This window comes from Zonotrichia leucophrys, chromosome 2 (genome assembly GCF_028769735.1).
Source record: "Zonotrichia leucophrys gambelii isolate GWCS_2022_RI chromosome 2, RI_Zleu_2.0, whole genome shotgun sequence".
Classification (NCBI taxonomy): Eukaryota; Metazoa; Chordata; class Aves; order Passeriformes; family Passerellidae; genus Zonotrichia; species Zonotrichia leucophrys.
In genome coordinates, this window is record NC_088171.1 from 145,496,008 (window position 1) to 145,510,484 (window position 14,477).

General features: G+C 44.6%; 1 long non-coding RNA gene across 1 annotated transcript; it reads right to left on the minus strand.

The window, feature by feature from the left end:
• Positions 1-3,461: 3,461 nt before the first annotated feature.
• On the minus strand, positions 3,462-6,716 carry LOC135443411 (uncharacterized). Its single transcript, XR_010439015.1, has 3 exons — positions 6,552-6,716; positions 4,979-5,139; positions 3,462-3,583 (listed from the first exon to the last, which is right to left on the minus strand). It is a non-coding gene; the product is annotated as an uncharacterized LOC135443411 (long non-coding RNA).
• Positions 6,717-14,477: the final 7,761 nt, after the last annotated feature.

Genomic DNA, 14,477 nt, shown 5'->3' on the forward strand with positions numbered 1-14,477 from the left:
ACTTCTGTCTCAAATGATGAATTCTTTACTCACCCTTTCCTAGGATACATTGTGAGTTTATTTGCATCTGCATTTTCCCATGAAAGATGAGATTTATCAGATTATCAGCAGTCTGTAATCACAACCACACAGTACCTGAGGTGTGCTGCAGGTGTAGGGTATATGCAGAATTCCCACGCATGCACACTCACACACACACACACACACACACACACACACCCACACCTGTCTCACCAACACCCAGAAATAGTATTTCTCGAATACACAAAAATAAAAGAATAATTAATAGTAAATAAATACATTAAAAATACAAATCTATTATTTATTATCAAGAATAAGTATTTAATGTCTTCATGAGGATGGAACTGGACTTAAAAATCCCTCTGTGGGCTGCTTGTGGCTGGAACAGGAGTGTATGCAAGTGGACACATCCCACTGCAGTGGCATCCATGGGGAGAACCCAGAGGAGAGAGGCATTGTTGTGGTTATACAGCACCATCACCATCCTCCTGGCTGCTCTAAAGAGCAGGAAATCCCAGATAGGTAAGAGAGGAGAGCACAGAACACAACACCCTGCAGAAAATCTTCCAGATAACACTGGAATCCTTTACATATTCAAGCAGGATGGACCCCAGGATAAGTTTCCACCCAACAACTATTTCAGGAATGCACTTGGGATCCTGCAGGGAACAGCCCAGCCCTCAGCAGGTGAAGCCCAACCTACTTTTAATGGGAAAAAATGGTGAGACAGAGTTCCCCGGGTAGGAGGCCAAGGAGCTGGAGCCTGAAGAGAACATTATACTGAATTGAAAAGCCTTGCTCTTGGCAAATAAATCCTGTAAGGTCTGATCGAAAATTAAACACCTGAAAGGAAGATCTGAAATGTCTTCTAGGGATTTACCTTTGCGCTACATATTTCACAAAAATCTGGGTAAGGTATTGCATTCTTGCCTCACTGCAGGGAACTGAATGCTCTTGAAGTTTGCTGGAGTTTTGTCAGGGATGAAAAAACCCCTGGGATTTTGTATCCCAGGATCACTTTCAGTGCACTGCAGGGTGTCCACAGGAATGACTTGTTCTGTCCCAGCTGGGCACAGCAGAGGCTCCATACAGAGGCAGTGGGGGGATTCTCCTGCTGGTGCAGAGCAGGGCTGAGCCCTGGGGGACTGTCGGAACTCAGTGAATCCCTCTGGGTGCCCAGAGTTGTGGGGCCCTGCCAGGGGGCTCAGAGACCCTGGCACACAGCCCAGAACACCTGGGGATTTGATTTTGACCTGTGGAGCAAATTACCAGCTTTGTATGAGGACCTGAAAGTCACAGAAGTTTAAATAGTATAATAATAAAGTTGTCACAGGATGATAATGTAGATTTTAGGATTTTTGGTATGGGGGTTATGGGGACAAGATGGAGAAATTTGGGCATGTCTAGCCTTTCTTCTTCTTCTTCTTGTTCTCCATTTTCTGCAGCGATGTTGGCACTTTGGGATTGGTTTAGAGTAGAAGTGCACTGAGTGCACTGTCTAACATAGGTGATAGATATTGGGAATTAAGTGTAAATATGGTATATGTAGTTTGTAGTATAAAAGGACCACACTGCCTGGGGGTGGTCAGAGTGCCTGTGGCTGCCCTGCTGAGCAGATCTCGGCTGGGTAGAAAGAAAATTTTATAGACAAGAATTAATAAACAACCTCAAGACCAAAAACTGAAGAGCTCTGACTCGTTCTTTGGACACGTGGGCCAAAGCAGAGACATCCTGCACATCTCAGGGCAGCAATTAACAACAGCAACCCGAGAGGGGACTTCCAGGAGCCTGGATGGAAGGCAAACCTGCAAAGAGGGGAGGATTTCTGCTTCTCCTCATTTGACTTTTCAATTTCTTTGTGTGGAGCCCTTAGGAGGGATGAAAATAGGATGGCTGCCAGAAAACCTGTGAGAAAGCCTGCTGCAGGCTAGATTTATTTACTAGATAACATCTAGTGCAGGTAACTTGCAGCTTGCCTTACACTGGAGGTTAAACTTTTCTCTGTCTGTCACTGAAATTCAGTGTACAGGTGCACTGTAATTAATCCTAGATTGGACTCTCAGTGCAAACTGAGACTTGGGGCCATATTTTATACCATCTATCCTCCCAGAGAGTATTTACATTACAGAAAGATCAGGCTTCTAACAACTACCACTGGGGAAGTTTTGCATTTCTGAAATATTTGAATAGTGCCATCCTAGCCCATTTGCTGCATGTTTTATTTCCACAAAAATGACATAAACACAGTAAACAGCATTTTTTATGACATTGAGCATGCTGTGAATTCGCATGGTAAATCCCTGAAGCATCTGCTCCTCTATATTCACAGGTTCTTTAAAGGATCACAGTCTACCTGTGTAGAACTTTGCATCCCAATATTTTCTGATTTCTGCCACTGATTAAGGACATGTTTCTCAAGTGCTTGGCAGTGAAACAGGGAATACATTGAAGACACCTCAGCTAGATATTCTCTGAAAGATTTTCCAGGCTTTCTCCTTTTGGAATGATGTTTTAGAGGACAGGGCAGGAGTAAAGTACTTTGTGAGGAGCTGGGTGGCATTGAGTCTGCAGCTGTCTGGGGAAGATCTGGATCCAGAAACAGTATTGGCAGTGCTGACACAGAGCAATGCTCTCCAGAACCTGGCTAATTGTTTTTCTCTCTAGCAAACATTTTCAGGCATAATTTACCCTGGAACTACCTGCATATTTTAAAGAAATCACACTGCAGTGTAACAGTGATGTTCCTGACACCAGTTTCCAGCTCAGCTGCTGGTTACAGCTTTGGCAGGGTTTGTCTGAGCTCAGCTCTGCAGCCCTTAAGTGAAGAAACAAAAGGAAGGAAAACACTTAATGACTGATGACATCCTCAGAAACCAGTTGCTGAAAGAAAAGTTTTATGCCAATATCTGAATTGATATGATTCATCCTGGGCTATACTGAGCTTAGCAGTTCTTCAAGTTGGTGTTTCCATTAGGTGTTTGAGCACTTTTAGAGCAAAGAGAAAGCTTAAGTTTCAGCCAGACCTCCACTGCCTGCTATTCTGCTTTATATTGATATTTTTCAATGGCATGAACATCCACAGTCACTCAGACAATCTGGTCCCATCCCAACTCGCACAAGATCTCTGCTTTTCAGTAAAAAAAGATTTTTAGTGCAGGACAAGTGGTGACAATGTGAGTTTCATCTGGGGGACGTCTGTTTTCCTTTCAGCACAAAAAAACATAGAGCTGGGCATGTGAGAACAGACACATCTTCATGATCCATGTCTGGAATGTCAATAATTTCATTATGATTTTTTTGGGGATGGAGCATACTCAAACCTTGGAGAAGCCAAAAGAGTATTTTCTTCATACAGGGCATCACAGCTGATCCATCCAAATCTCAGATCCTAAAATCCTAAGATCAAATCTAGAATTTGTAAAAATTCCTCAGGATCTTCAAAAATCCTTCACTCCTCTGCCATTCTCAGTCTCCCTGCTGCAAGTCCCTCCTCCTGGTGATGTCCTGTCAGGAAGCACAGTTTGCAGGGGGTTTACATCACCATTATCTTCTTTTTGCTGTTCTGTGAAGATGGGACCAAAGAGAACATTTCAGTTTTGCTCTACTGTTTCTCTACCAAGTGATCAACTCTCATTCTTTGTTGTGAACCCACAGCAGGGATTTCCCATTCAAATCCTGGGCAGGTCCAATCTTAACTTTGACCAGGAGTGCTCAGACCATTAAATACAAGGTGGGAGTTTGTTTGGTTTGGTTTTGGGGTTTTTGTTTGTTTTTTATTTGTTTGTTTTTGTTTTGTTGGTTGGGTTTTTTGCTACAATAAATGGCAGTAAAAAGGAGTCTGTGTGTGTGTGTCTGTGTGTGAAGGGTGATACTCTTGGCATCTGTACAATCTGTGTGTGACTAAGAGATTATATCCTGATCCACACTCATTTCCTTAAGGTCATCACCTCTGTTCTTCTTTATCATATTCTTAGACTGATGTTTTTTTTCTCTCCTGACCCTGGGCCTGCAGACTTCAAGGACAGGATTTTCAGAAATGACTTGTAAAGAGTTTATATCTTGAATAATCCTGACTCTCCTAATCTTTTAGCTCTGAGATGGGGCATGCTGTGCTGTTTGAGTATCAGCACATGAGCAACACACAGAACACAGGCATGGCTCTGGAATGAGGAAGCTGATGTGTAAATCAAGATTTTTCATTGTAGCCACCCTTGATGACAAAACAATGTCTCACCTTGCATAGAGGAGCAAGGTGAGTCATCAAATCTGATGACTTCATTCTTCCCACAGACACAAGGCAGGGTGAAGTTCACCTCTTTTCCTTCCTCTCCTTGAGTGCTGGAAGCTATTTTGGAGGCTGAAATGTTTCCCACACAAGCTCAGGGAAATACAGGGTGTTTTGAAACAGAAAAGGCTGCCAAGATTCATGGAAACCACTTAGCAGTAACAGGAAGAGACAGACATTGTTTTATCAAGAAGAGTATCAGAGAAGGTGAAAGGCATCTGAGAATATGGAGAGCTCTCATGGAGGACATGATCTGAAGACTCCAAATTTTCATCCTTTGGGTCTTAGTTTTTGGTTTTACTGACACCTGAAGAGAAACAATGAACTCAGAAGCCTCCTGTGAAACTGCTGTGAGCTGTTGTGTGTGCCTGGGTGTGTTTGTGTGTTGCAAACCCCCTTGTGCAGCTCCCAGAAGGGCAATGGTGGGGAAAGCTACACTGAAGGTGCAGGGCAGTCTGAGAGCTCCTGCCCAGGCACAGGAGCTGTGTAGGTACAGATGCTAAAATTCTGTTTGGCCTTTCCAGGTGTGCCCAGAGTCCAAGGCAAAACTGATGCTGAATTTCCACTGAGATTCCACTTTGGCTTAAATAAAACTAAATCTTGGTGATGCCTTGGATCTTTTGAGTGTCTCATCTGGGGGAGAGGAAAAAAAAAATCTAGACTGAGAAATACCTGCAAGGTGCTTATAAGGAGCAGTCACCTCCAGTCTCCTGCTCTTGGACTCCAAATCCTTGCACATGTAAGCACACAGGAAGTTCTGTGTCTGGTATTGGTCAGAACTGGAATATTATTGCTTGGCTGGGCACTTTTCCCCATGTCTGGCTTCCACTTTCCTGAAATAAAGCAATGATTAGTAGCACAGGAGAGAAAGCAATGAGAAAACTGCAGACAAAGTTGAAGTTTAGCAGGTTATAAACCTTGCTAGGTTTGGTGAGTTCCAGGCTGGGTTGTGGAGTGTTGGGAAAGTAAAGTAAAATTTTAACTCAGACAAAAATCCCAGTGGTGAATCAGCAACTAATTCTCTAAATCACATCCCTGCAAGCACGTCCCTCACGTCTCAGAGGAGTGAGTGATACCTTTTCCTGGGACATTCACCTTCCATGTGATGTTCCTGAGCTCAGTGCTGAAAGAAGAACAGTGCTGCCTGGCATGTTTTGACCTGTGTGTGCTCTGAGCATGTCATTGCCTCTGATGAGCTATTGTTTTTCATCCTCCCTTTTCCCTTAGTTTGGGTTTTTTTGAAAATTAAGGTCTGCAGTCATGAAAATGCTTCTGCTCATATCCGTTGACTGCAGGTCTGGGTGTGATTTGTTTCCATGGGAAGATATTGATATAGTTCTGAAAGATAAGGCCTCCTCTTGCAATGCAGATAAAAAGAGTATCTGTCCTGAGGCAAGGCAAACTGCAGAACAGCTTGCCAAACAGAGAAAATTACCTTTCCTGATTCATAGGTGGTAGGTGCCTATAACACCTGGCTCTGCCATGAACACTATCAGAAGATTTCAGAAGAGGTTACAGTGTAAGGACATCTGTTGGAGCCCTGGATGCTGAGAATTTTCAACTTTCTGCGCTGAAAGGCACAGACCCTCAAGAGAACACTGCATTTGACCTGGGGTCATGGAGAAGGCTTCTAAAATGGAACGATAGAACTGGAATTATGGGTGGGTAGTTTGAATAGAAGTGCGTGATATCACATGGTGGGAAACTTAGAATTTAAGGTTTTAGAATAAAGTAACATCTGTGAAGATAAGGTGGAGGTTTTAGGGCAGTGTCTGGTCCTTATTCACCTTCTTCTTCATGGGTTTGGATGGTATTTTGTAATTGGACAGAAGAGTCTGCATTGCAAGGAATGAATGATTGGTTATTGGGTTAAAAGTAAAAATAATTTTGGTGTAATTTCTTAATTGGATAGTTTATCTTAAAAGACCTTGAAGAGAAAGATAGTTAGATAGATAGTATCTTGTTAGTAGAATGCAGTAGAACTCACCACTTGAGAGATTGTAATATAGATAGGAAATAAAAATAATTTGAACCCAAACACAAAATACCGTCTCGAGCACTTAAGTCCCGACCTTGACAGAGGCATAAAAAGAAGCCAGGAACTGGCAGACATCTGCTGTGGAAAACTTAGTGGGAAATTATTGGGCAGCTATGGGAATTTTCTGTCTTTCCCCTTATCTGCTGCAGCCACCCAACCCTTGTGGTAGCTCCAGTCCAGCCTGCAGCCCCTGGGTGCTCCTCTCACCTGCAGGCACTTGGCTGAAGGCACCCACCAGAGATGAGGATAAATCAGCAACTGAGCAGAAAAGAGAAACTGGCTGCGCAAGCAGGAACTGAATGTAGGTAGAAATGTAAAAGCTTACTACTTCCTTGCTAGCAATCACTGCATAGGGCAATATGGTGTTCAGCCCCTGAGCAATTCAGGCCTGGATGTCTCAGCTCAGAGAGGTTCCCCCTGGGTTTGTAATTGGCAAACACATTTGAGCTGTGTGAGGAGCCCTGGGGGGCTCTCAATGCCATGTGAAATACTGCACTTGAGGTAAGTGTGTATGCACTCACTGTTGTCTCTCAGCACCATAAATTCAGATTTGTAGGTAACTATGTGAAATGGGGGCAGCAAAGATTTTAAGGTTTAACACTTTGAGATCCCATACTGCATCTGACACCTGGACAATGCCTTGGCAGGAAATACAGTAATTTACACTGTAAAGTACTTCACCTTGCACTGTAGAAGGCTGACTCTCTTGATCGTCTGGAGCCTTATGGAAAATGGAAAAATGCTTTGTATCTAGGGATGACTCTGATTTTCATGAGAAGCTTGTGTTTTATAAAACCAAAGCTCTTCAGCCTGACCAATGACTTTGTTTGGAATTTTAGTGCTCAACTAGGGACCTGCTATGGAAAACCAATCTATGCAGCACTATTAGCCTCTCACTGTGGTCACAGGTTCTCTTGGCATGTTCTGTAGAGGATGATTTCTGTTCATGCTGCAGAGCATGGATCTCTGCTTGCTCTGTTGTTCTGTTCTTTGTGACCAAACTACAATTCCACCTCCAGCAAAAGGAAAATGGAAAATTACTGATCCTTTTTTTGCTGAGATCTCTACCTCTTGCTTACTCTTTTGCCTCTTTCATCTCACTTCATATAACTTATTAAAGAGTTAATAAAAAATTGGTAACAGAAAAATATTGTTCTCTCTTATCTCTCTAGGGAGCTGGGCCTTTTAAGGCAGCTTAATAAATAGTACTATGAACCTAGGGCTGTTTTTGCAATAGGTGGCTTTAATTAGTGTTTAATGAAGGCTGGAAAGAGAAAAGGGGATTTCGGAATCAATGCTAGGAAGCAAGTAAGATCATTGCCAGGTCAAGAGAGTTTCTTCTCTCAAAAGCAGTCATGAAATTTGCCCTGCACAGTTCTGGGTTTGTTGTTTCTGGCTTTCTGTGGTTAGATTTTCCAGTTTACAGGAAGAATATGTTCATCAATCCTTCCTTTCTCAGTACCACTCCTTTAAAAGCTGCCTGGGCTGTTGGCATCCAGCTGTGAGCTTTCAGGCTCTGTCAACATCACCAGGAGTGTGCACTGCAGAAGCACCGTGCCTTCACTTAATTATATGCCCCATATTTAATTATATGCCCCCAGCTTTATTGTGAGTGAGCTCAGGCCCTGTTTCTCCCATGTTCATAGCCTGTTTCCCTGCTGGAGGCTGTGTGGGAGAGCAGAGGCTCTGGGACAGAGCCCCACCAGGAGCTGGAAGTGAGTTAAGGGGAGCAGCTGCAGCAATTCTGGTGGGCAAAGAGGAGTTGAACTTGGATTATTGCAGGTTGTTATCAGTAGTGAGAAGAGTGGATTATGAACAAAGCTTTGACACCATGAACTTTATAAACAGCTGCTTTCAAAGCTGTATTTTGAAAAAAGAGAGAGAGAAAAACAACCAAACACTGAAGACCTGGGGGCAAATGCAAGGCAAGAAGGAATCAGAGTGATGGAGTGGGAAAGGGGCACAGAGAGATCAGCTCATCCTTTGTAGAGGAAAAATTGCCTTAAAAGTGCATATAAATGCTCAGTGCTGCCTTTCTGTACTTTCACAGATGTGAAACCCCTTCATGCTCAGCTGGTTTAGCAGTGCAGTGCCCATGGAGCACATTGCCTCAGCAGAGCTCTTGGCTTCCCTCATCTGCACAGGCAGCAATGGCAAAGCCATAGAAAGTACCCAATCCAAAATTCACTGTACAGCAAAAACTTGTTCACCTCCTTGCTCCTCTCCCAGCAAGCACTGGCAGAGAGAAGAGGGAAGATTCATGGGACACAAAACTTCCAGAGATTTCATTCCTCCAAATGTTTCTGTGGTTCTGAGTGAGCAGGTGGAAAGGAAAGGACAACAGAAGACGCTGAGACAGCATATAAGGTGTAAAGTCATACTGGGGTGTGCATGGAGATGCCTGCAGAGCAGCACAGGACTGGGAACATGCCAGACTAGGCATGGTGTGTACTGAAAGAGCTGAATTTTTAAAAAAATTTTTTTCTTAATTTTATATTTTTTGCTAGAAGCACTTGAATTATTCCTTCTATATGTCAATTGCTGTGGGATACAGCTGCATACAGTCAAAATGGCCACCATCAAAACTCATAATATGTTGAGAGAACAGGTGTATTTAATCCCCTTCCCAGTAGTTACTCATTAAAGAAGGCATAATAACCCAAACCAGCAGGTATTGCAAGGGGGGGGGGGGGGGGGGAAATAGTTAAACATGCAGGTGGTAAACATCTGAGTTACTGATTAACTCCTGGCTTTTGTAACCCCCAGAGCCCTTCAGCTGGCTTGCTGGGAGACCAAAACACAGAGTTGTGCCAGTGCAATAATTTATAATGCACTTTATCTCTCCTTGGCATAGGTGTGCCTGGCTGTGAGTGAGGACAGCACTGCCCTCTCTTGATGGGAAGGGTTCAGATCCCTTTCAACACCTGCCGTGTTGAAAGTGTGTCAAACAGCCAAAAAATCCGTGTAGAAGAGGATTGAAGTATAACCTCCTCTTTGGGGTGTCAGCTGCCAGAAGCTGGGAGAGAAGAGAAGGAATCATTGCCTTGCTGTGTGCGCACATCCTCAGGCAGCTGCTCCAGGATGTCCCTGCAGGAGGGATGCTGGGCCAGCTTTGCTCTGCGACTCTGGCCAGCCTTGTGCTCTGGGCTGGAAAGTGGAATCTTATCCTTTTCAGGAGCAATCACAGAGAAAGCAGAGCAACACACCTGGCAGGATGGAGAGCAGCCTGATGCTCATCTGCGAGGAAAAAAAACGGTGATTTCAGATGCTTTCTTCCACCTGAAGCACCTTGTTTTCCCTCCCGCCCCCAAGCAGCTGCATTCAGTGTGGAGCGCTGCCTCAGGCAATGCCTCTCCCTGCTGTCAGTGCCGGTGTTGTCACTTGTCCCTTCAGCCTGTCACCGGTGTCACTCAGCACACCCTGTTTGCCGTCTGAGGCAGGGCTGAGAAGGGAGGGGGCAGCGCTCGCTGCCACCAAGGGCCCAGCTCAGCCTCCTCAGCTGCTGAATCTCCCTTCTGCTGCCTGGCAGAGCATCCCGAGGTCCTGCAGGGATGGGAGGAAACTCCTGGAGATGTGAGTCCCTCAAGAGGGGCAGCTTTGCCGTGTGGTGCAGAGGAAGTGCTTCCAAAATTTAATATTTTTAACTAACACAGCTTGTGCTTAAGTAGCTCTGGCAAAGAACTGAGCCTGCGACACCCCAATCCCTGCCTCACTCTGAGGCTGTAAATGTGGAGAAATAAACAGAAGCACCATCAGCAGAGATGGACACAGGCCTGCTGAATGGGCAGGGGCCCATCAGGCTGAAAGTGAATGCCAGACCAGGGAGGGCAGAGCTGTGTCTCTGGGGATAAAGGATGCCCTGTGAATGGAGTCTGAACAGATACAAGACTGGTTTGTGTTCTCTCTTACTTCTGCTCAATCTCTTAAAACTCCTCATCTATAAGCCAAAAACAACAGCCATTAAAAAATCCAAACTGTTGTTTCTCACCATTAGCTGTCACAGAAGGCAAAAATGCCCGTTTGCTGGACCAGCTCATTCTGCTGCTTGACCTGCCTTTGCAATGCTCAGCTTTAATATTTTTCACTTTAAATTTCACAGTAAGGCTCTCTCTTCCAGGTCCCAAACAAACAGCAGGGTGCACACTGAACAATAGCAAAGGGTTTGGCAGCGTGCAGGTTCCTTCTCTGTGCCAGAAAAGCTTTTCTGATGGCCCTGAGTTCCTCTTTACCCCCCTCTGCCAGGGCCTGACATCAGGGAAAGAGAAAATACAATTGAATGCCATCAAGAGTAATGTTCTGTTTATTTTCCTGCTAACAGAATTATTTTCAGAACATCTCAGAAAGCAGAAATGGGAGCGATGGGAGGGGTGGGAAAAATCAGAACAAGCCCACTTTGGGATTTCATTAGCTGCCAGCAGAGAACAGACTGGGCTCAGGACTGAAATGCAGACAGAGACGCAATAAATGAAGCTGGACATGTCACATGTCCTTGTTTACCCTCCTGTAAAAGATCATAAAGAACTGGGGAGGTTTCTCTGCCAGAAGCAGGATGATGCAATCTGGTAATTGTGTTTATTGGTTATTACTGGTTCCTATAGCTGTGTGGGACAGTCCCTTCAGAGCAGCTCATCCATCAGTATGGATTTACCAGGGGAGAAAATAAAAGGAGATCTGGGCTCCTCCCCTTCAGCAGGGGCTGCTGCTGCTTGCCCTTGTGATGTGGTTGTGCATCTGAACAGCCCCTTCCTGGTGACACAGAATGGGAGAGCCAGTCTGGCATCTCCTGGCTGCTGGCAGGGACAGGGCTTTGTGACCGTGTTCACAGGGGTCCGAGGATGAGGGAAGAGATGAGGATCTGACTCCATGTTTCAGAAGGCTTGATTTATTATTTTATGATATATATTTTATTGAAACTTTGCTAAAATAATAGAAGAAAGGATTTCATCAGAAGGCTAGCTAAGAATAGAAAAGCAAGAATGATAACAGAGGCTTGTGGCTCGGACAGAGAGTCCAAGCCAGCTGACTGTGATTGGCCATTAATTAGAAACAACCTCATTAGACCAATCAAGATCCACCTGTTGCATTCCACAGCAGCAGATAATCATTGTTTACATTTTGTTCCTCAGGCCTCTCAGCTTCTCAGGAGAAAAAATCCTAAGGATAGGATTTTCCATAAAAGATGTCTGTGACAGGTCTCACTCCCTCTTTTTACCTCTCTCCTTTTCTTCCCACAGTTACACCAGTACAGTCTTGCTTTCTTGAACAAGCTGTAGCTTGGATGGGAAGAGGAAAAAATAAGTGTCAGTGGGGCTGGGGCTCTACCAGCTTCTGTAAAACAATTTCTTTCTTTTTGTTTAGTAAGACTACTGTGTTAAATCCTGCTTTGTTAGCTCTAAACAGTTGAGATCCTAGTCTGTTCTTGTTCTGTGAAACTGTTCTGGCTTAAAATCTGCTTAATTATTTGTTAAAAGGGAGGATCTTAGGATGCTGAGCTCTCTTATCCAGCACAGAGCAGCAGGACACATGGACTACGCAGATCATCTCAAGGTAGCAGAAAGTTCTGTGTGTCCTGCACGAGTGGGCACCCCTTGTCCAAATGTTGTGTGCCCACCAGAGATGTTCAGTTCTGCCTTCCAGGATTTTAAACAACCCTCAAGAGTTGAGGGTTGAGTTTAAACAACCCTCAGTGGCCAGCTTGTCCTCAGGCCAGGAGAAATGAGGTGGGTGCACAAGTGATCAGGAGTGCGCAGAGGAGAATGGGGTGGATTCCATCCAGGCTTGCAGAGCGGAAACCAGAGAGCAAGTGTGCTGCTCCTGACCATGCAGTCTCTGGAGCACTTCTGCCCACTCCTGCATGGGAGATGTTCCTCCTCTGGAAACCCCCATTGTTGCTGACACTGTTTCCACTGCTTTAATTGTTACTCCCATCCCTGCAATTACAACTGCTGTGACGTGGATCAATAACAAACTGATGAGCCAGAGCCTTTCCTGAGGCTATGCATGGAGCAGGGCATGAGGAACGGAGCAGGGGCTGTCAGCTCACTACTCCTGTCTCACCAAGGTCAGAAATAACCCAAAATCAGGGAGAACAGAGGGCTGACTCAGCAGGACCCCCAATGGGCTTGCTGCCTGCTTCTCTCTGAATTGATTGGGCTGGTGATGATGGGAAAGAAAATGTACAGGAAGGGCTGATGGACCTGTCCCCTCCTGATGGCAGGCTGGTGTCAGCCATGGACTTAATAGAGCTGGGTAGAATAGGGGCACTTGGCCTTTCTCTCTGTCCACTCCCCGGACCAGGGATGTCCTTCCACAGACAACTGTGCTATGAAATGAGCTTACAATTTTCCAAGAGAAGTAGTTCTTTCCATAGGAAATGAATGAGCCATGAAATGACATTTCTGTCCTTTACACAGTATCAGGAACCACAATTCAATTGAGCTTTAAATCAGAACAAGTAACTTTACTGATCTGTGTGCTGTGAACTCCCTTGCCTTGCCCATTCCCATTTTGCTAGGGACTTCATTCGTGGCATCATTTTCTTTGTACAACTTTTTTCCAGCATAAATCACTTTCCATTGTTCCAGTCCAACCACCGAGTGGAAAAGAAAACATGCATGGGCTTTGATTGCCATCTCTCTTGCTGGTACAGGAGCAGTGCCAAACCCACTCTGAGTCAAAGCTAACAGTGGGTGGCCAACACCTGCTTGGCAGTGGGCAGAAACAGTGAGGAGATGGCAAGGAACATGGGGATGGCTCAGCTGCCCCTGGCAGAGAGGCATTTCCTCTGCTGCAGAGTGCTCTGGTGGGATCTGGCTTTGAGCTGACTCAGGCTGGGCCCACAGTGATCAATAAAACACAGACTGAAACCCTGTCCCACAGCTGTCCTTCCTGCTTGGTTGTTTGCTCACTTGCTGCCCTGGTTTTGGGGACTATTCCCAGGAGGCAGCACCTGGAACATGAATCTGATTGCAGCCAGCTGGGTGGATGAGAAATGTGCTAAAGGTTTGGGACATGGATATCACCTGCAGTTTTCATCCAAACCCACTAAAACAATGAAAAGATCTCCTGGTGGCTTCAGCAGCCTCTGTGACATGTCCTAAACTGGATTCAGGCCACAATGGGGTCAGACCAACCTCGGTGCCCAGGCAGCTTTGGGCTGATGTCAGTGGAGAGCTTGGGGTGAATGCTCAGCAGCAGGGCTGGTGGGGGGTGAGAGGTTCCTCAGGGATGGATGTTGCTCATCAGGTCCGGGAGTTTATAACTGTGAGCATGACAAGTCCAGTCAGGGTAAATTTTGGAATAGTGGCCTGGATAATGGTTAATGACTGACCTATGGAATAAATTATTGTAGATGAAATCTGTTAACCTCATGCTTAAAGCAACCATGAGATGAGGTTTTTTTTCATAAACAGATGAGGGTTTTTTTCAAAACAGAGTAGTTTTTTCAAAACAGATTGGGATTTAATAATTTATTATTTAATAACTTAAAGTTATTATTTTTTTCCAAGGAAAATTTTCATTTTGTTCCAGAACCCATTGCTACATTGTAAATACAGATGCTTTTTACTCTTTTCTCTGACTTTCAAAATTACTCCACAGCTCTTAAAAATTTGGAGGTGGGAAAAAAAGATTAGGACAACATGTTAAAAAAATTAAAAGTTAGGGTCCAAGGATAGCTAGATTTCTGTTGTGTAAATATATGTATATTTCTATACAACCCACTTGGTAAAAATAAGGTTTAAGATAATTTTGAAAATTATACAGTCATTAATTCCATTTCTTGATTATTTTTTGTAGCACAGTAGCTACATTAAATATTTACGTAGCCTGTGTATCTTGGGGATAGGAATCTTCTTTTTCTGTGTTTGTACATCTGGTAGTGAGACAGACACCATTGTGAAGACACTGAACACTTTTGCTGCAGCAACAAGGACTCCCCATGTCACTGTCACTTTGGCGACAACCTGTGGCCCTGCTGATGCCATTAAGTGATAGGATTTCTAGGAACCTGTTGAGGTACAGGAAAACATTTGACTGACAGACAAGTTTTGCCAGGCTTTCTTTTTCATGGTTGCTGAGCAGATCAAAACTGTCTGGTCAAGGCCCAGATCTTCCTGGGCTGAGCTCCAGGCA